The sequence below is a fragment of the Sus scrofa genome, chromosome 11 (genome assembly GCF_000003025.6).
Source record: "Sus scrofa isolate TJ Tabasco breed Duroc chromosome 11, Sscrofa11.1, whole genome shotgun sequence".
NCBI lineage: Eukaryota > Metazoa > Chordata > Mammalia > Artiodactyla > Suidae > Sus > Sus scrofa.
Window position 1 is genome coordinate 46631378 of NC_010453.5, and position 21779 is coordinate 46653156.

The following is a 21779-nucleotide window of genomic DNA, read 5'->3' on the forward strand; positions in this document are numbered from 1 at the left end:
GATGATAAACATTCCCTGATAATTCTCAGCCAAGCCCTGAAACAGGTGTACTTCTTTCGTGCAGTCACAGCTCAGCAACCATTTCAGAGGCCCAGAGTTTTTATGCTGTTTTCTTAGGCCCCCGGGGCAGGGGGGTGCTCTCATGCACATTTACGCTTAGCCACTCCCACACCACTGTTCTAGCTCCCTTCTTTCCAGCTTTCAAAGGGTGACTGAAGAGAAACGTGATTAACAAATTCATCATAAGGTGCTGAGTGTTGATAACAGAGTCCTGCTATTTCTTCTTTTTCCTCTCTCCTTCTCCTTCTCTCTCTCTCTCCTTCCCTTCCTTCTAAGTGGTATGTCACACCAAAATGGATGTGAGATGATAGACACAGTGAAAAGGACCGATACGTTAAAATGATACATGATTAAAACAAGGTAGGAAAGAAAGCATTATCTGAATAATGCATCGAATGGAGGAGAAATTATACAAGAAAATCTAAGCTTGGGAAGCTACTGAAATTCATGATGAAATTTAATATTGAGCTTCCAGGCAGACGAGGCAAAAAGGGAAACAGCAAAAAAGTATTCAGGGGAGACAAAATTTCTGCACTCTTAATTATTAAAAGAAGTGGTCATGTACATATTCCTAGTTGCTTCAATTAAGAGGCAGATAACATTTGATATGCACTTTTTTTTTTAAAGTAGAGATAGTCTTCATATGGCTTTGTTAACAAATATTAACCTTGCTAAAATATAAGCTGTCCTCATGTTTAGAGTGACTCCCCGGGGGCATTTGCATTTTTACAGTGAACTCTGATCTTCACCCTGAGATTACTCGTGAAATCAAAGTCTGTGATGTAAGGACACAGAAGCTGGTTTTGTGAAGGGGAATCGCTACCGTAAAATCATTTTCTGCACCTTCTTTTGCTTTGCCTCTGTAATTTCCCCATTGTGTTGGATTCAGTGTGTTTTATGGCCCTGTCTGGGTTTTAGAATGGGGGTGCCGAAATGGAAATGGAGCCTTGGCGAGAATGGTCCAGAAATCATTTAAAGCCAGTTGTAGCTATCGTTTGAATCTCCCTCGGAAGGAAAACTCCTTGGAATTATTTCACATCTAACCTCTCAAAAATATTTTAAGGTAAGCCTCATTAATCATCACTCCGGCTGTTTCTTAGGCCTTGTCCCAAAGGTCTGGTAAGCTTTAAATCCCTAGTGACACCTGCTGGGCAGACCTCCGCTCACTGCTGCAGGCTCCTTCCGCCTACCTCTTCTTTAACATGCAAAGCTGCAGGCCAAGAGGCAAGGGGCTGGCTGCCGCCTCCTCTGCCCACACAGCCAGTCTGCTAATTTTTCCTGCAGGTGACCTCTGCCAAGACACTCTGCCCTCCAGTCTCCCTAGGACTCTCTCTGGGGTTGATTTCCAACCTGGCCAGCCCCCAGGAAACAAACAGGGATCCCTCAAAGTTAGAGAGAGAGAGAGCAGGAGAAAGAGAGGAGAGCAGCAGAGAGGAGAGAGCCAACAGTATCCGCCCCCACTCCCAGCCCCAAGTTACTACACGCTGCTTCTTTGTCTGAAAACTCTGAGGTGAAAGATGCTACTTGAGCCGTATGTTTTGTTCCAGCACAAACCCAATTATGCTATACTTGCTTATATCTGAACATATTGGTTTATCTTACATAGAGTTTAATTGATGCAAACTTGAACTTCAGTATGTTAGATTTTCCGAGAAAACACCATCCCTGTGATTTAGATGGCTATGTTTTTCTTTGAACAAAGCAAAGAGGAGCAAGGCAATTACACCTCACCTCTGTTTATTTCTTCTCTATTCACCAACCATTACAAAAATAGTGTTTAACCTCTTGTCAGATTACCTCTCAGTGTCCTTTACTGTCCAATTGCAACATTTCTCTGGGAGCCAACATCTGCATCCCTGGACAGATCAACTAGTGTGCAAAGTCCATGTTAGCTGATCAAGCATGGCTTTGTTTGCGCTTATTCACTGCGCATCCAGCACTGCGTAAGTGGTTTTGCATATTAACTAAGTGCTCAGTAACCTTCCGTTCCCTCCTCAGAGCTCCACCCCCTCCCGCCCGGCCTCCTCGGGAAATCAACACTGTTACTCACTGAGGAAGCTGCCAAGAGGTTGCCATGGCAACTGTTCTGCTTTCAGCAGCTACTTTTCTGGTTTGAAGGTGGGGCTGGGGGCTAGGGGAGGGGAGAATAAAAAAAAAAACCAAACCAAACCTGAAGAGAACCAAGCAGCTTTCTGATCAGAGTTCAGATAAAGAGGGTCCCAGTCACTTGTGGGCACTGCCTACAATAACCCAGTGGATTTGACAGTGACAGCAAAAGCAGCAAATAGACAAACTCAAAACGTAAGTACAGTGGAAGGGCACTCGTCCGATTATTTGGCAGTGGTCTTAAGCTGAAACATTTCCAACTGGTATCAGTGCCTCTCATCGAGGATGCTATTTTATGAATCTTTTCATTTTTATCAAGAGCCAAACAAAGATGATGAGGTTTCTGAGATTACAAACTGGCCAGGGGGGTAAAACAGCCCCAGAAAGGGAAGGGAGCATCTGAAAGTCATTTTCTAAAACTTCATTCAGCAGGGGAACAATGCTGCATTCAGGCAGAATGAGGGAAGACGCGTGGTGCGCCAGGTCAAGCTAGCGACCTCTGAGCTCCTGTCTTGCTTTGCCAAGGTGGGCCACATAACAGTCTCCTTCTCAAGGAAGGGCTGGGATCAGGCAGGGAAAAGTGTAAAAAATCAGAAAATGGAAAGCTGGGTCCACAGAACTGCTGGATGTCAGCGACATACGGAGCGCTGTGCTGAAAATTGCTCCAGACCCCCGGTTCCTGGAATTTCAGCAGCTCCTTGTGAAAAAGCCAATAGTTCTCAGTGGTTCCTGGCAGAAAGCTGGCAGGGCTTGGGCAGGGCCAGTTCGTGAGGGTGGCAGCGACTTCGTCTACGCCCCCTCCTTCCTGCCTCGGATGCGCCCATCACCCCAGCACACACCTGCTCGCTTCCCAGCGCTCCTCCGCGGCTGACCTTCCGTGCATTATTTATTCAGAAGTGCTCTAACCTTCCTCACACAAGCTATTTTTCTGAATCTGTATAGTTTTGCTCAGAACCTGGTAACTGCTGCAATACCCAGATCCATTTAAAGGGATTTGTAAATTAGGCAAAACCAGTACAGAGAGTCCAAACGGGATTGTAACATGTAGTGTCATGCTGGTGCCATTGTCATTACAGTCTGATGACAAGATTATTAATGTTTTTAGAGGAATAGCAAGGGACGAGCTCAGAGGTTCAGATCTCTTTAAGGACAGGCAAACGTGCAGCATGTTTGGAGCAGTGGGAGCTAGCTCTTTGCCTAAAGCAACTTATTTCTGACCTGAAATATAGCTGTTTTTGCCTAATGCTCTGTCTGAATATTTGTGTTTCCTCCTCAACCTCAAATCCATATGTTGAAATCGTTTTTTTTTTTTTTTTTTTTTAGGGCTGCACTTGCAGCCTATGAAAGTTCCCAGGCAAAGAGTCTAATCAGAGCTGCAGCTGCCAGCCTACAGAACAGCCCCAGCAAGGCAGGATCCGAGCTGTGTCTGCGACCCACACCACAGCTCATGGCAATACCAGATCCTCAACCCACTGAGCAGGGCCAGGGATCGAACCCATGTCCTCATGGATACTAGCCGGGTTTGTTACCACTGAGCCACAATGGGAACTCCCCAATGTTGAAATCCTGACTCCCCCCCAAAGATGATGGTATTGGGAGGTGGCTATTGGGAGGTGCTTACATCATGAGGGTGGGGTCCTGAATGGGATTAGGGCCTCATGAAAGAGTCCCACAGAGCTCCGTAACCCCTTCCACTATGTGGGGACCCAAGGAGGAAACAAGGAAAAATCGGCATCTGGAGAAGGTCCTCGCCTCACCCTGACCTCAGACTCCCAGCCTCTGGAACTGTGAGAAATACATTTCTGTTGTTTATAAGCCACTCAGTCTGTGGCAGTTTGTTACAGGAGCCCAAACAGACTAAGACACTCCACATTGTGGCAGAGACTATAGATTGATCATCAACTTTCTGGAAACTTTTTCACTTGCATTTTAAAATTTGTCAAGTAGAGGCATTTAATTTTTGTGTTTTTCCTTCACAGGGCCACACCTTCAGCATATAGAAGTTTCCAGGCTAGGGACTGAATCAGAGCTGCAGCTGCCGGCCTACGCCACCGTCACAGCAACACCGGATCTGAGCCACATCTGTGACCTACACCACAGCCTCAAGGCAACGCCGGATCCTTAACCCACCGAGCAAGGCCAGGGATCGAACCCTCATCCTCATGGATACTAGTTGGGTTCTTAACCCACTGAGCCACAACAGGAATGCTGTGTAGAGGCATTCTGAGGTAGGAAGGAAGAGATGACAAGGGATGGAAAGAAAACAGAAATATCAGAAAGAAGAAATTACTTAAGGACATGGACTCGAAAGCAGGGTTTACCGTTTTAGACGGTTTGTATCCTGAGTGATCTTTGTCAGTGACAAGAGAGAGTGAAATCCTTTTTGAAGATGTAAAAGAAATAAGGCCAAAGACCCAAAGCATTTTATTTGTGCAAAGTTGTGCCAAGTTCTGGAAGCCCATCCGGATGGGGACTAGACATGGGGACTGCCCCCACATCTAGGCTCTCCGAAGTGAAAGCAAAGCCCTAGGAGTTAAACACAGAGTGGGCGCTCCTGTGTATCAGTGATGTAGCTGGAGGCCCTATGTTATGTAACAGAAACAGGATGGAAAGTGACAGTTGCTCACAGACGACAGTAAATGTGATTAAATTATCTCATCAGCTTCATACTCCTGAGTATTTCTACCATGTCAGGCAACCATCCGTTCATCGGACCTGTCTGCTAGACATCACAGGCTGGAGGTATGAGTATTCAAAGAAATCCTTCCCTCGAATGGCTGACTGGGGGGATATCAAGTTTAGTCTATGCAGCGATCAGGTCCAGGAAAGAGACACGGAGAAATAATAAGGCGGGAAGGAATAAAAGCAAAGAGAAAAATTCAGAAATTTGTTTTCACTCTGCCACAGCCTCTATCCCATTCCTTTTCACTGACCTGATCTAATTCAAGCAGCTATTATCCCTGTGAAACACTGCCGCAGCTGAATTTATTTTTATTTTGCCTGCTCAAAGGCAATGTAAAGTGAATTTGAGAGCACGTCACCTTCAGGGGAAAGACTGCAGCATATTTCTCACCACCTCCCTCCTCCCCTCTGCCTGAAAAGGTTAATTTGAATAAGGCTGCTGCTTCCACAAATAGAACAGTAACCAGCACACAGAGGAACCGCCAATGGGAATGTGTTTCAGTGATGTCATACTTATACCTGCTCCTTATTATTCGCTGAGTTGTGACAATGTGTTCCTTGAATCTCACATTTTATTGGCTAAGGGTCCTGTCATTCTGAGTGCTTCTGGAGAGTTTCAGACACTGCAGTTTCTTTCCAAGCCCAGATTGTTTTTCAGCTTCTGCACTTCAACAAACTGGGGGATAATATAGAGTATTTAACACTGTCCTCCTGAAAACAAATAAAACCCTTTTATAATTTATACCTGATTTTACCCTGCCAGTGGACTTCTGATATCAGGGCCATTTGCAGGGTAAAAGCAGCTTAAGAAAAGTCTACTTTTTGCTTTAAAAAAAAAAAAAAAAAAAAAAAAAAAAAGCAAAAACTACATGAGCAGAACTTTAATTGAAGTGCTCGTAGAAAGGTCCTGCGAGGAGTTCCCTGGTAGTCTAGAGGCTGAGGATCAGTGTTGTCATTGCTGTGAATCAGGTCACTGCTGTGGCCCAGGTTCAATCCCTGGCAGGGGAACTTCTGCATGCTACAAGCTTGGCCAAAAAATGGTCTTGCTAAGCTTAATGTTGTCACCACTGACCTAATGGAAAACAAAATTATTCTGTTTGTCTTACAACAACTTATTGCTCCACAGAACAGAGCTTCCTAAAACAAACTAGCTCTGAAACGTAACAGTTTCAAGGAGAGAAGATATTGCAGGAAGGGAAACCTGCCTGGTTTATTTTTGTCCTAAGTGGATTTTATTTTTTAAAATCAAGTAGGTTTCTGTGTCATTAAAAATGTGTCTCAGGGCCCTCAGATTTCTAGGGCTTTTCTGAGGAAACTCCTGCAAACAGGTTTGAAAAGTACACTACTTGGTAGTGAAGGTGATGGTTTGATAAATCAGCTTTGTAGGAATTAGGAATTATTCAACTAACTGAAAGACTGAAAGAAATATTCCGGTCAACAGGAGGTACAAGGGTGGTTGGGAGACCAGAAATTAAAGCTGTTGCCCAAAAACTCTCAGAAATCTATGAGTGGGCAAATTCAGATCCTCAGAGACATAGAAGACAAAGTCAAGCCTCCATGGCCAGTGGTTGAAGCAGAATGTATGTAAGGAAGGTTAATTCATCACACAGGCAGGGTGGCGCATTAAGCACACCAGTGAGACGGGCAGGGCATAAAAGAAACAGTCAGATTTTAGTGGGAAGAGAGGGACTGTGTCCCGAGAACAAGAGGAACAGGAGTTCTTGTTGGGGGAATGAGATGGAGAAGGATGGGGACACACAGAAGAGACCTCCTTGAGTGGCTATACATATTGTGAGATAAATTTAGCAAAGCAGGTGCACAAATGAGCAATAGGAAGAAGTAGAGACTACCAAATATTTTGAACATCCATCTCTCAAATTCAGTCCTTAATATCAAATATTTTTGAAATGGAAATGTCTTCACAGCTGTGTATCATGGCTTATTGTCTACTGAATCTGATGAGAGGTTAACTAGGTGACATAAAACTTTGATTATGTTATACCTTCAGTAAATGCTTGTACAAAATTATTGTGGACTTTGATCATTCCATGAGACTCTTATTATGTTAGGAGCATGAAAAATGTGACCCCAAATCAAATTTAATTGTAATAAAGATGAGGGAACATAATTCTACCCTTTCATTAAAAGGTAGAATTTTATTCCCTCCTTAGAAGGATCTACAAACATGTCTATTTTACTTGAATTTCACAGTATTTCTACCAGTGCACTATGTAAAATTGGAATCCAGAGATCTGTCTGTCATAACAGGATTTTGGAATATGAAATGGCCTCTGGTGTCAGAAGATGTAGGTTCAAATCCAAGTTCCAACACTTTGTAGCTCTCTGAGCTTGGTCATGTTGATTTTGTGAAGGCTCATTTTTCTTGAGGTATAATGATGATACTCGTGTATAGGATTTTTGTGAGGATTAGACTAAGTAATGTACATACATTTTATTAATGTAGCACCTATCTCAGTAAATGAAAGGTTTTTTTGTTTTGTTTTTGTTTGTTTTAACGCTGTTGTGACCTTAAGGTCCTTCGAGGACCTATATAATCTGGCACCCGGCTCTCTATTTCTTCTCACTCTTCTTCCCTCTCCCTCTGCTCCAGCCATGTTGACCCTCTAGCCATTTCCCAAACATGCCTCACGCACTTCCACCCAGAGGACTCTGCCTTTGCAACTCCTTTTGCCTGGAACTCTTCTACTCGCAAGTCTGACCTCTTTATTCAGGCCTCAGCTCAAGTGTCAACTCCCCTGAGAAATGCGACTTAATGCTCTGTCTAAAACAGCGCCCCCTATTGCTCTCTTTCCCATTACACTAGGTTCTGCTTTTTCATGGTCACTTATCACCACTAGACATTAGGTTATGGTTGTATTTTCCCTTTGTTCATTCTCACCTGGACATCAGGTCCATGTGAGCAGCGTCTTTGATCACCTCTGTGCCCCAGAGCCTAGAGCCTAGCGAGTTCATAAAAAACTTAGCCAATAATGCTGATGATGGAAACAGCCGTGGAACCCTATGCTCTTCAGGATTACAGGGATATAGATGCACTGACCAGAGAGCAAATATCACATTGGCTTGATATTTAAAATGTTTAAAATGTATACAAAATTTTCTTATTGAGCGGAAAGGAGAGACTTAAATTTGCCCATCACATCCCAAGGACCAAACGATAAGGAGAATACAGAATCCCAATATTCTTTACACAGTGGATGCAAATAAATGCTCATCAAAGTAGATGGAATGGGAGAAAGCTGATACAAAGCACGGGGCCAGTGGTCTAGCGGAGATCCAGGGCAAATCCTGGGTGAAGAATTTTAGCTGGTCATCTTTCTGAGTTTTCTGTTTGTTTGTTTTCTGCCTTCCAGGCTCTGTTGAAATCTAATTGTCCTGGTTCTGACTCTCCTTAATTGTTGCATAGCATCTAGAGACATTGAATCCATAACAATTGGAGAGAAATATACATTCAGGATGGCGTTCAAGGCCTTCTCATCACATCCACGCATGCCTGTGCACCCACATACACACATACACGTATGGATCCAATGAAAGGATTGGCAGTTCAGAGAAGACTTTAAGATCTTTCCATTTTGGCCAACTTTCAGTTAGTCATGACGATAAAATAGACTGTTTTTAGATTTCTCTTTTCCCTGTAACTGAAGGACAATATACGACGCATAGAGCTTATGTAAGCGTTATCCCTGCTGACATTCCAAATGAGCAGATCAGCTGCCACCTAATCATTCCATTGCAGCTTGGATTTGGCAATCTTTTAGAGAATACTGAATTTGAAGGAACATCTGCCTTTTACTTCTCATTTATGCCGGCACCTCTGGCTGCTTCCAGAAACTTCCTAACACAATAAACGTACTAGGAAGAGTTCCACTGTGGCTCAGTGGTAATGAACCCGACTGGCATCCATGAGGATGCAGGTTCGATCCCTGGCCTCGCTCAGTGGTTTAAGGGTCCGGCATTGCTGCAAGCTGTGGTCACAGACTCAGCTCAGATCTGGCATTGCTGTGGCTGTGGTGTAGGCTCACAGCTCTAATCTGACCCTTAGCCTGGGAACTTCCATATGCCACAGGTGTGACCCTTAAAAAAAAAAAAAAAAGTAACAGGAAATAAAATCATTGCCAACCAGAATTCTTTTGAAAGGTGATAGTTTCATGGTCGAAATTCGGAATTTAGAGCCTGTTTTTAAAGAAGATTGCCTCTCTCTGTAACACCTTCCTCCTCTGTTACCCTCAATTTTAGTTCTCTTAGATTAGTGCCTCTTTTGCATGGAGATCTTATTAAAATGCAGATTGTTTCAAAAATGTCCTGAGTGAGGCATGAAATTTGGCATTTCTAACAAACTTCTAGGTGAAGGGATGTGCTGGTGTGTGAATCACATTTTGGGTAGACATAATGCCACAGGTTTGATTCTGCTCTTCCAAATTAACATAGCATTTTAAAACAAAGTACTTCACTATTCTCCCTCGAGTACATTCCATCGTATCTGGGTTCTCACATCCAATTGGTATCCAAGCCTTTTTGAGCCTCTTTAAGAAGTGTTTTTTCCCTGTCCATCTGCACAGGAGCTGGCTCAGTGAAGCCTTCCTCATCTTTCCCCTGCAAAGCTGCAATCACCTCTATCTTATCTCCTAACCCCCAGCCTCTTCTTCATCATCTTATATTCCATCACCATACTTTCCTTTCAGAAAAAAAATTTTTGATGAGGTCCCTTCCTTGATTAAAGATCCCTGCTGGTTCCCCCTGCTTAAAATAGAGGTTGGCATGGTCTCTGTCGAACAACAAGCCTGGGCCGAAAGCCAAGTCTCTTCAATTTATGTAACTTGGGGCAACTTGCTTAACTTCTGAGAGCCCCACTTTTCTCATCTGCACAATGGAGATAATACTGCTTATCTCTTAGTGTTGTTCTATGATGTGAATACAAAATTGTAGGTGAAGCATCTGGTTGAATGCCAGCCATCACAGGCATTCAATAACTTAATTCCTTTTTTTTCCTTTTTCTTTCAGTCTGATAAATTTTGACTTTTTTAACCCCCGTATGGACACTCTTGATCCTCCTTCTTCTTGCCCTCAGTCTACTCCATACAAGCCACACACATGCACTGTCTAGCCCCACTGAGCATCTCATTTCCTGATACAGCTGCTCAATAACCTTTCCCAGTGTTCTCCACCTGGCAACCCCTTTGGCCTTTCAAGATCGAGGTCTTCTGCTTTCTTCCCTAGGAAGATGGAGCCTGATACTCAGACAGAATTTGCCCCTCTCTTCCTGTCTTCCCACAGTGCTGTGATCACACCTCTCCCATAATGCACTTACTGTGATGTGCTGCCATGATTTGGACCTCAGCTGTCTATCCCCCCAATGGTGATCTCTCAGTGGCCAGGACCTTCTCTTCTTCCCTGAGCCTTAGTGACTTGAGCTTTTGTTTTATAAAGGGAGAGAATCAATGTGGTATGTAGTTAAAACAATGGGTGCTTGACAAATGAACCTATCTACAGAACAGAAACAAACTCACAGTCATGGAGAACAGACTTGTGGTTGCCAAGGGGGAGGGGGAGGGAAAGGGATGGACTGGGAGTTTGGGGTTAGTAGATGCAAACTATTACATTTAGAATGAATAAGCAATGTGGTTCTACTCTATAGCACAGGGAATTATAGCCAGTCTCTTGGGACAGAACATGATGGGAGAATTTAATAAGAGAAAAAGAATGTGTGTATATATATGCATGCCTGGGTTACTTTGCTGTATAGCAGTAATTGATAGAACATTGGAAATCAACCACACTTTAATAAAAAAGAGAAATGACTGCTTGAATATTAGGTTCCAGAAACTATATAGAAAAAATAATTCTGAAAATTCTCTTAGACCCAAAGAATTGTTTAGAGTAATAACCTGCATTTTCTAGCATGGGAGGGATTTTTACCATAGTTCACTATTTTTCAGGCCTGATTTTTAAATGCTTTACATACACTATCTTGTTGGGTTCTCTTGACTATCTTTTGTCATCAGTGCTCTACTATCCATTTCATAGATAGAGAAATTAACCTTCAGAAAAGTTAAATATCTTCTTATGGTTACACAGTTTGTAAGTGTTAGAGCAGGGACTGGAACCTATATCTTTCTGACTACACACTTTATCTTCCACACAGTACTATCTCATGCAATCTGCTGGGTTCAACTTCTTAAATATAGATGAAAAGCATGAGGAGAGATCTCTCCTAGAGAGAAATTTGTGATGCAGATAAAGACACTCTCTGTGAGAGTCATATATTTAAGTGGTTTGGAGATAGTAGTTATTAGGTAGATAAAACATAACTCAGAACTGTAAAAGTCTAAAATCTGGACACCTTGTAAATCCTTTCCTTTTCACTTACTGTTTGTTTTGAAGAAGCCATTAGGCAGTCTTGTTCCAGAGGGAGAACCATTTTAATGATGCCTTTTGGACTTTCAAAAGTATTTCTCATTTTCACCACAGAGTAGTTGCATGGGTCGTCCTCATACACTTTTCTTAACTAAATCATGTAGGAGAGCTTACTCTGGAGTCTCAAAGAAATCAAGCTAAAACTAAGGCAAGTCATGAAAACTGCTGTGTTATCTGGTCCTGGGAACTGCTCTTTGTAACAGACCCTCTAGGTATTTTCAGTAGAGGAAATCTTGTTTGCAACAGCCTGCTTATAGGGAATAATCACATAGTTAATTGCATCTGCAATTAATGACAAATTTGTAGCTTGGAGAGCAATTGTGATCCCAAATATATTTGAAGCCTCTTGGCAAAGCAACTATACACTATTAGAAAAGTTCTTAGTGGGAACTCAAGGAATACACAGTGGAAGATGCTTAATTATTTGGTTGTTTATTTATTGGTATTATCCATCTCTTGGAAAACTCTTGACCTAGGCATACTTGACACTGTTGCATTGACAGGGTTTCTGAATCTATTGACTGTATACAGATCTAGAATAAGTCAGAATATTTAGGAAACAGAAAATTGATACTTAGTAATACCTTAATGCCTAGTGTATTCCCTGGAAACCATAGTTCCATAGGCTACTGAGAGATGTCAGGTGAGAAAATAAAGTGTTCTGAGGTCAAAGTCACAGAGAAACCCCGAGTCTGTAAAAAAGCCAACAGGTTTCTTTGCTACTGGACTTTCCAAAATCTTTATGTCAATGTGTATTAATATGGCTCTCCTGGGATAGTATAGCTGCTGTCTTTTCAATTTGTTTTGTTCAGGGAGAATCTCAAAAATACTGATCTACAAAATAGGCACTGTAGAGCTGGGCAGGTGCTATTCCCGCCTGGGCTTTCAGTATATTTTGTCTGGCTGTGGGCTAATGCCTTACTCATTGGTGTGGCGCCATTCTGGCAACTTGGGTGTAAACTTGATGTCTAGAGAGTGAGAAAAAAGAAATCTTAGGTAAAAATATAAAGAGGCAAAGATAAAGAAAACTTTGGTATGATCCATGATACAAAGGAAGTTCTATAATTATAAAGACTGAAAATTTAAGAGTCAAATGAATCCTGTGTAGTGTCATAAACACATTTTTAGTTGAGTGAATTCACTTGGATAAGCCTGAAATTTCATGGTTTTTGTTTTGTTTTGTTTTAGTTGTTTGTTTGTTTGTTTTTTGGCTGCCCCCATGACATGTGGAATTTCCCATGCCACAGCAGTGACCAGAGCCACAGCAGTGCCAATGTCAGATCCTTAACCCACTGAGCTACCAGGGAACTCCTGAAATTTTATGTTTTACAACCACAGTATTGCTAAGGACAGTTAATTTTCAACTAATGTCAAAATATCACAGGTTATAACAGTGAATTGACAAAAATGGGAAAATATATATTTCATATAATCAAACATCTGTGATAGCTCAGAAGTCTGATTTCAAGGTCTTGATGTCACGTGCTTTTTCTATTCTGAATTTTGCCATCTGGAAATCATGGCCTATGGGTACGTGGACAGTGTGGTCAAGAGAGATGAAATTAAGTATATTCTACAACTGCCCTAGCAGAGTCAATGTACAACATTTTGAACCCAAAGTTAATGTGAAACCCAAAGTTAACACATTTCCTGGTTTCATTTTATTATTGGTAGACATGTACTCTCTCATTACAGATACCAGAGAGTTGACTGTCAAAGTAGTTTCACAGTTTTATCTTTTTCTATGATATTTGCCTGAAAACCATTGGGAGTAATAAAGTGTGTAACTAAGAGAAAATAAAGATACAGGGTTTGAAGGTGGATATAGACAGAGATGGTAAATTGGCTGAGTGTCGACCACTGTTTGTTTGGTAGGGAAATTTATCTTCATTAAAGATGCCTCTGGAAATTAAAAACTCTGTTCCCCAGTTGCACTAGCCGTGTTTCTAATGCTCTGGCCACATGTGGCTAGGCGTTCCTGTACAGTGCAGATGCAGAATATTTCCATCACTGTAGAAAGTTAGAGCGGCAGCAATGTCTATATACAAATGCACACCCATGTGAGAATTAGAAGTAGGGAAAAAGAAGAGAGGCTAAAATGGCAGGGGTTTTTTTTTGGGGGGGGGGCAAGTGTTACTTTGTGAAGTTATAGACGATGGAAAATTACCCTCCCCTAAATTCTCTTAAAATTTATTCATTTATTTTTAAAGGATTTTTATTTTTTCCATTATAGCTGATTTATAGTGTTCTGTCAATTTTCTACTGTACAGCAAAGTGACCCAGACACACATACAAGTATACATTGTTTTTCTCACATTATCCTCCATCATGCACCATCACATGTGACCAGATATAGTTCCCTGTGCTATACAGCAGGATCGCATTGCTTATCCATTCCAAATGCAATGGTTTGCCTCTATTAACCCCAGATTCCCAGTCCATCCCACCCCCTCCTCCTCCCCCTTGGCAACCACAAGCCTGTTCTCCAAGTCCATGAGTTTCTTTTGTGTGGAAAGGTTTATTTGTGCTGTATATTAGATTCCATATATGTGATATCATATAGTATTGTCTTTCTCTTTCTGACTTCCCTTAATATGAGAGTCTCTAGTTCCATCCATGTTGCTGCAAATGGCATTATTTTGTTCTTTTTATGGCTGAATAGTATTCCATTATGTATATATACCATATCTTAATCCATGCATCTATTGATGGACATTTAGGTTGTTTCCATGCCTTGGCAATTGTCAGTAGTGCTGCAATGAACATAGGGGTGCACATATCTTTCTCAAGGAAAGTTTTGTCTGGATATATGCCCAAGAGTGGGATTGCTGGGTCATATGGTAGTTCCATAGATAGTTTTCTGAGGTACCTTCATAAGTGTTCCATAGTGGTTGTACCAATTTACATTCCTACCAACAGTGCAGGAGGCTTCCCTTTTCTCTACACACTTTCCAGCATTTGTTAAGCTCTATAAAGAGTTTTATACCAAGCTCATAGATACAGACAATAGATTAATAGTTTCCAGAGGTGCAGGTTGGTGGGTGGGAGAAATGGGTGAAGGGGGTCAAAAGGTACAAACTTCCACTGATAAAATGAGTAAGTCATGGGGTAATGTACGGCACGGTGACTATAGTTAATAACACTATATTGTATATTTGAAAGTTGCTAAGAGAGTAATAAATCTTACATGTTGAAAAACCCCAGAATTTTTTTTTTTTGTAATTATGTATGGTAACCCATGTTACCTAGACTTATTGTGGTGATCATTTCACAATATGTATGAGTATCAAATCATTACATTGTACACCTGAAACTAATATAATATTATATATCATTTACACCTCAATTTAAAAAATTAAAAACCAAAATATTCAGAGGCAAGTGAATAGAAAAAAAAATAATTTTATGCTGAAGAGTAAAAAAAGCAAAAAAAAAAAAAGGCACAGGAAAAATAGAGGTTAACAATTAGCTCTTTATTTAACATATTTCCCCTTTGAAATTATTATTATTATTATTAATTTATTTATTTTTGGCTGCACCCATGGCATTTGGAAGTTCCCAGGCCAGGGATTGAATCCGAGTCATAGCTGTGACCTGTGCCACAACTGCAGAAACACTGGACCCTTAACCCACTGCACCAGGCTGGGGATTGAACTTGCGTCATCACAGAGACAACACTGGATCTGCAACCTGCTGTGCCACAGTGGGAACTCCCCCAATTTATTAATATTAAGGAAGGGAAGCAGCCACCTTGTTTTGAGGCCCATGTTTTACATGACTCATGGAAATCAGGGACTTCTTTGCTCAAAGGCTTCATGAAAATTCGATTCCATGAGAGCTCTCAGTCTGCATTTGTCCAAAGGTTACAGTTGGAGGAACCCCAAAGAACAGTGTTCCCAGCAGAGAAAGACAAAGCAGCATAGTGAGTGGGGAGAGGACCAGGGCAGAAGGAAATTAGAAAAATTAACTGAGAAAGAATAGTGTCATAGTTCATAGTTTTGAGGGCTTCAGAGACATGAATGGGAATGGGGGAAACACTGGGAATGAAGAGAAGGGGAAGGAGAGATCTCTGAGCTGGAGCCAAATGAAACACAGATTGAAATTAATCAAGGAAGTTATTGCATGAGAATTCACTGGAAAGACCAGCGAGCATGACTCTTTTAGTTTTTAAGCAAGGAAAGGAGAGAAAAGAAAGTATGTATAATAGTGAATGAACAGAAGAGGAGTATACTAGCAAAAATATGTCACTAACATCAATGTGCAGTTTTATTTTATTTTTTATATAATTATTTTTATTTTTTTCCATTATAGCTGGTCTACAGTGTTCTGTCCATTTTCTACTGCACAGCATGGTGACCCAGTTACACATACATGTATACATTTTTTTCTCACATTATTATGCTCCATCATAAGTGACTAGACATAGTTCCCATCAATGTGCAATTTTAAATCTGAAAAAAACTTCTGGGTTTATATTTTAGTGTTAAACATGTCTAATTCCCACTTAATGGATTTAAGATTCAGAGCAAAGACAAGTATGCTTTTGCTGCAAAGACAAAGAATAAAGAGGTCTTAGAAATAGGGAATTTTCTGAAGATTTAAAAATTAGATGTTCATTCTTCATTCACTCATTCAACAAATATTTGCCGAGTGAGTCCCTTCTCTGTGTTGGGTGTTGTCGCAGAAACTGAAGCTACAAAACCAAGTCCGTGCCCTGATGGACCTTGATACCAATGGGGGGAGGATGGTTATAAACAAATCAACAAATGCATATATTGTCAGATGTTTATATGTGCTCTGGAGAAAATAAAAAAGGCTGCAGGGGATCAAAGATACTGGAAGTGGCAAATACTGTTGACCAATAGCAGAGGCTGCTGTGTTACACGGTGCACTCAGAGAAAATCTCATGGAAAAGGTGGCACTTGAGCAGTGACCCAAAGGAAAGACAACAGCTAGCACATAGCCATCTGGATGAACACTGTCCCAGGTGCAGGGACTAGTTTATGCAAAGGTCCCAAGGCTGACATGTTTGGATTGTCCAGTAAACAACCAGAAGTTTAGTGTGGCAGGAATAGAGTGAATGAGAAGGCGAGGGGAGAAACTGAGGTCAGCCAGGAAGGAGGGGCAGCAAAAAGGAAATCAAGGCCTTTGCAGGGCACTGGGCTTTCTCAGGAAGATACGGAAGCTGCTGGAAAGTTCTGAGCAGAAGAGCAATGGGATACGACCTATGCTTTACTGGTGATTTTCTGTCCTTGCACCTCAGATATGCCTCTCACAGTATCTCATGATCTGCTTGCTTTATAAATTGGAGTAGAATATATACACAATTATGTCAGCATTGTGGGGTACTCTTTTATAAAATTGTGGGCAAATTTAATTAATTTCCATTGTATTCTAAAAAACATCAACTTGTCTTAGGCTACACAGCAATTATCAGCAAAAGCAAACTGAATATAAATTGGATGTAATCGAATATACGTTGAATATAACTGAATATAAATTGAATGCTTCTTTATATCTCCTAATATTTCCTTGCTTTCTATAAACTCTGTCTCAAGTGCTAGTGAGATGCATTTTTAAAGGAAATCCCACCAGTATGTACATCCCTGGGAGAGACTTCAAAGTAGAGAGAGTAGAAACTAGAAATTGTCAAGAGGTGTTCGTTCCTATTTTATACCTTTTTAATTTTTTTTTTTTTTTTTAATTTTAAGCCTCAAGTGACTTTGGGCCAAAGGACGGCAAAAGCAGTCACTATGGCCCCAAGGTTCTGGCTCTGTTTTCTCAGCTCCAACAGTTCAGGGAAGGTAGAAGAAAGACAAAATAAGAAAGAGGAAGAGAGGCTACTGGATGGTCAGAAAGAGGTTGAAAAATATTACTAAGTTCTCTCTTTTCTCTTTCCCAGACTGGAATGAATAAAGCAGACTCTCTAGCAGGAAAACAATGATTATAGCAAGTGGACTTCGCTTTAGTCCCATAAGAAGACCTGAATGGGTATCTTTTTAAAGTGGAAACAATCTCAAGTTGAATGGAGAAAAATGATACAGAAAAATATTTTTAAAGATAGAGGGAAATTTTGAAGAGGGGGTCCATGAATATAAATACATGGCATCCTATTTGATAATAAAGAAATGCTTATTTAATCAGATAGTCTATTTGCATTTCCTGACTAGTATTATTTGATTCATCACAGCATAATGAGAGCAGGGTTCTCAAAGGTGACCTCTAGGTTTGAAGGTCAAAGGGAGTGTATATAGACCTAAGAATCAAGAAGAGATATATAAAATTGATACCCAAGGGGGAGGGCAGGGGCAGACATATGACTCTTCCTTCATTTCTCTTTAAGATTCTCCCTAAACTGGTTTCATTTCACAGAGAAAGGCAACCATCATATTGCCTCTACTTTCTAAAGAAATCACTGCAAGTGCAATTTTTTTCCATAAAAGTCATCTTTGCATTTTGAGATTCATTTCTTATTTGCCATCTAATAATAAAATTAAAGGAAACTGAACTGAAAGATTTTGATAGCCCACCCAACAAAGAAAAGTATTTTCCAGAATTAGCTGTGGAAACTGATTTTAGGAAGGTGAATGGTTAGGTCTGGATGTGGGGATGGGACTGGGAAAAACAGGGCGGGCTTCAAGCCTCACCGCTCTCACCCATGCAGGTGCACTTGTGGGACTGACACTGACAAATAGGGAACTTCCTGGGATGTCCTTTGGCTCAAGACAGAGATAAAACAAATGTTTTCTGGGTGAGAACGTTTCCATCACATTCTGATATATTGAAGGTTCACTACTACATTTCTAGGTGTCTAGCTTCTGAAAATGAAACAAAACAAAACACCATGTCCTAAAAGTTGGCTAAGTCCGCTGGATTTTTAAAAACTTTGGAACTTGCATGTCTTTAATTTTTCTGTAGAATTCTACAATGAGGAAGAGCACATGTAGGAAAGTAGTTCCAGAGAGCTAAGAGCTCTCGAAGCTATGACAGCTCCCTGACTCCTTTTGCAGCTAACAAGGCAAACTCAGAAAACCCCCTAAATGGAAATCCTGTCCTCCAAGTCACCAGCACCACACACTGTGCAAGGAAGGCCACCCCAAATCAATCAGTGCCATAATTTCCATGCTGACAGTTCCCAATCCAGCATTTTGTTATTATTTCCTTCAAATCCCCAGAATTCTTCCCATGTGCTGTCATGTCTCTAGATAACGGTGCATGGAGATTAAATGTGAGTTTAAATGAACTTTTACATGCCTCTCTATTTTCTTCTTGGATTTTGTTCTTTTGAGGGACAAGTGATGAAAGGTTATTCCCTGCAAGATTTAGCCAGTTAAACGTGCAGTATCAAAATCTGAAGCCTTGCAGTCAGGCACAGAAAGAGCAAAGGGGAAAAATGGGAAAATGTTCCATTGGGGCTGCAGCTTTTCAGAGTATGCAGGAATGATGTCATTTGTTTTCACAGAACCCAGTTTAAATTTGTTCCTGCCTTTGGAGAACTGCAGCAGAGTGCATCTGTGGAGACTTCCTGCATCCCATATTTCAGGACCTCAGAGTGTTTGCTGCATCAAAATCCAACCAATCGCAGTGTGTAGTCTTACCCTCCCCAATTTTCATTTATCCCACCCCCGCCCCGCCCGACCTGAAACAAGTGTGCGCTGCCCGCTTTAGATCACCGCTCAGCCTCCTCCAGCCCCGTTAGAACCCGCAGAGGCATCAGACCGTGCCTGGAATGGTTTAAAGCAGAACAATGCCAACATAAAAAACTTCCTTTAGGTCACCCACACGCATTCGTTTCACTGACAAATAACCTCCAAGAAAAGATCTGTTTGTGAAGTCTGTTTTGGTTTTGGTTTGGTTTGTTTGAAATGAAATCTTAGCCTTTTGTTTTGGCAGCCCCTGCCTGAGTACCGGAACCATCACAGGAGGTGAGGAAACAAATCCTGGGCTGGTCTTGGACTTTTCAGGGGCAGAAGCCAGATCTTCAAATTCACTACTAACAATTATCTTTGTACAGAGCACGCCCCTTTGTGCATATATAGGTATGTGATGGCTGGAAAAATAAACGAGGAAGTAGAAACAGCATTTTACAGTGATACAGTGATGGACAGAGATGATAGGAAATTCATTTATAAAAATGATGGTTAAGATAGAGAGCGAAAAAGAAAAGCGCCAGCTAGTGAGCGGATCACTTTTCCTTCCTCCTCCCCCTCCGTATATAAATGCAGCCCACTGTCAAGAGTGGGATTGGTGTGAGTTCGTTTGTTGCGAGTTGTAGAAACTGAACTCTGGCTATTTTAACTCCAAAGGATATTCATTGGACGGCAATGAGGAAACTCACGGCGTGAATGAAAGGCTGAAGAAACTGACTGCCAGGACAGCATGGGCCGTGCCATTCTGGGCGTCTCTACAGCGGGAACGACTTGGGAGACTGAGTCAGGGCACTGATGAGAGATTGCACCCTCTCCCAGAGCCCCCCTCCCCTTCAGCCCTTCGCTCATCTCCTTATTCTGCTCAGGGGGCAAAGTTCCAGGTGAGAAGATCCCATTGGAGGAGGCATGCCACCTCCTGGATTGGAAGAAGCAGGGGGCCCTAATTTACACAAAGGAGCAGGAGAAATTCTCCCAAAGGAGGTAGGGGTGAGGTTTCTAAAAGAATGAAATTGTGCCACTTGCAGCAACATGGATGGATCTAGAGATCATCACACTAAGTGAAGTGAGACAAAGACAGATACCCTATGATGTCACGTATATGTGGAATCTAATAAAAATGATACAAAATTATTTATTTATAAACAGAAATAGACTAATAGATTTTGAAATCAAATTTACGGTTACCAAAGGGGGAACATGGTGGGGGGGGGGTTAAACTAGGAGGTTGGGATTAACATATACACACTATTATATATAAAGTAGATAATCAACAAGGACCTACCATATTGCATATATCAATATCCTGCAATAACCTATATGGGAAAAGAATCTGAAAAAGAATCGATATATGTATAACTGATTCACTTTGCTATATACCTGAAACTAACACAACATTGTACATCGACTCGACTCCAATAAGACTAGGAAAGGTTTATAAAATTATGTATAAAAAATAAAGACAGGAAAAAGAGCCGTTTGATCCCCTCATTCACCATGATCAGGGCCTCCGAGTAACTTGCCCAGGTTAACGGTCCTCCTCTTTTAACTTCTATTTTAAATCTTCTAATGGTTCCGCATTTCTTAGTGACAAGCCAGGGAACATTTGAAAATGAACAGAAGTGCTGTTGATAATTACACCAGGACAAGAGACGCAAACCGGGACCATCTTAGGTAAATTGGGGTGTCTGGTCATCCTCATTCTAGCACACGCTTCTACTTTCCTGTGCTTGATGAAAACCTATTCTCTTCTCTAAGACTTAACAATTTGAAGCAAACTGGAAGCTCTTGAAGGCTAGAAATAGTGCCTTCTCTGTTGATGCATGAGATACTCAGCCTCTCATGTCATGCTTGGCACATGGCAGGTGCCCCCTGGACCTTCGCTGTGGAATTATAATTGAGTAAAATGACTAAAGTCTTTATCCTTCCTCCTCACATATGCTCCCACGCTTAAACTTTCTATGCATTTAGGGGGTGCACTTGCTCCCACTGTTTGCATCGGGGAGGTACAGCTAACCCCTCTTCCTTTTGCTTAACATCATTCTTTCCTTCTGACAATGGCACCAGTGTGTCCCCCTCGCCAGTGAACAGAGGGTAAGGTCCCAAATGAAATGAGCCTAGGCCATGTCTACTTATGGAAGATGCTATTTGCTCAGTGAAAAAATGCTTTGGGGGTGAAATGGAAAGTCAGATTTTTTAAAAGATAGTCCTTAAAATCAAATGGCACCTACTTTGTTCTGTATAGTGGAATGTTACAGTAGTTTTAGTTCTTCCCAACCAAACTTACTTTCTGAATTACCCAACTTTGTGAACTTACAAATCTTCTGCCTTGTCTTTTGGACAGATGCACATTTCTGGTTCCAGAAATGCTGGCATTCAGACTGAAACCTTCTGATCTTTTGAGCACAAAGGGATCCACCCTGGATTGTCTTTTCCAAGGTCCACTGTCCTTAGACTGAGTCACAAGGGCATGTTATGGGCCACAGTCTGTGGTCAAACCATAGCCCAAGGTCTTTCTGGAAGCAATATCTTCCTTATGAGACAGGGTTTTAATATTTCTTGAATTTCTCCTGCATGGTTGCATCTCAGAGTGAGGATCAAAGAGGTTTCCTAGATCAAACAGAATCCCAGGCAGATTCCTTCTAGGCCTTTCCAAAGGCCCACTTGACAACTAATGAGCCTACTTTACTCCATACTATGCCCTTTCTGCTCCCAGCTGAGTGCTGGGAGAACTGGGAGCCAAAGTGGAAGGAGCGAAGCCTGCTGAATCAAAGCTCTATGATAAAGGCCTCCCCTATTAGCTTAGACCAAGCCCCAAAGTCAAATAAAAGCTGTATCAGAAGCCAGGTC

At 41.5% G+C, this 21779-nt stretch overlaps 1 protein-coding gene and 1 long non-coding RNA gene across 2 annotated transcripts in view; one reads left to right on the forward strand and one right to left on the reverse strand.

Moving 5' to 3' along the window:
- The window catches only part of KLF12 (Kruppel like factor 12), a 674377-nt gene that overhangs the window by 650282 nt on the left and 2316 nt on the right, over window positions 1–21779 (reverse strand). The window lies entirely within an intron of this gene.
- On the forward strand, window positions 1548–20043 carry LOC110255761. Its single transcript, XR_002336561.1, has 3 exons — window positions 1548–2361; window positions 17186–19322; window positions 19590–20043. It is a non-coding gene; the product is annotated as an uncharacterized LOC110255761 (long non-coding RNA).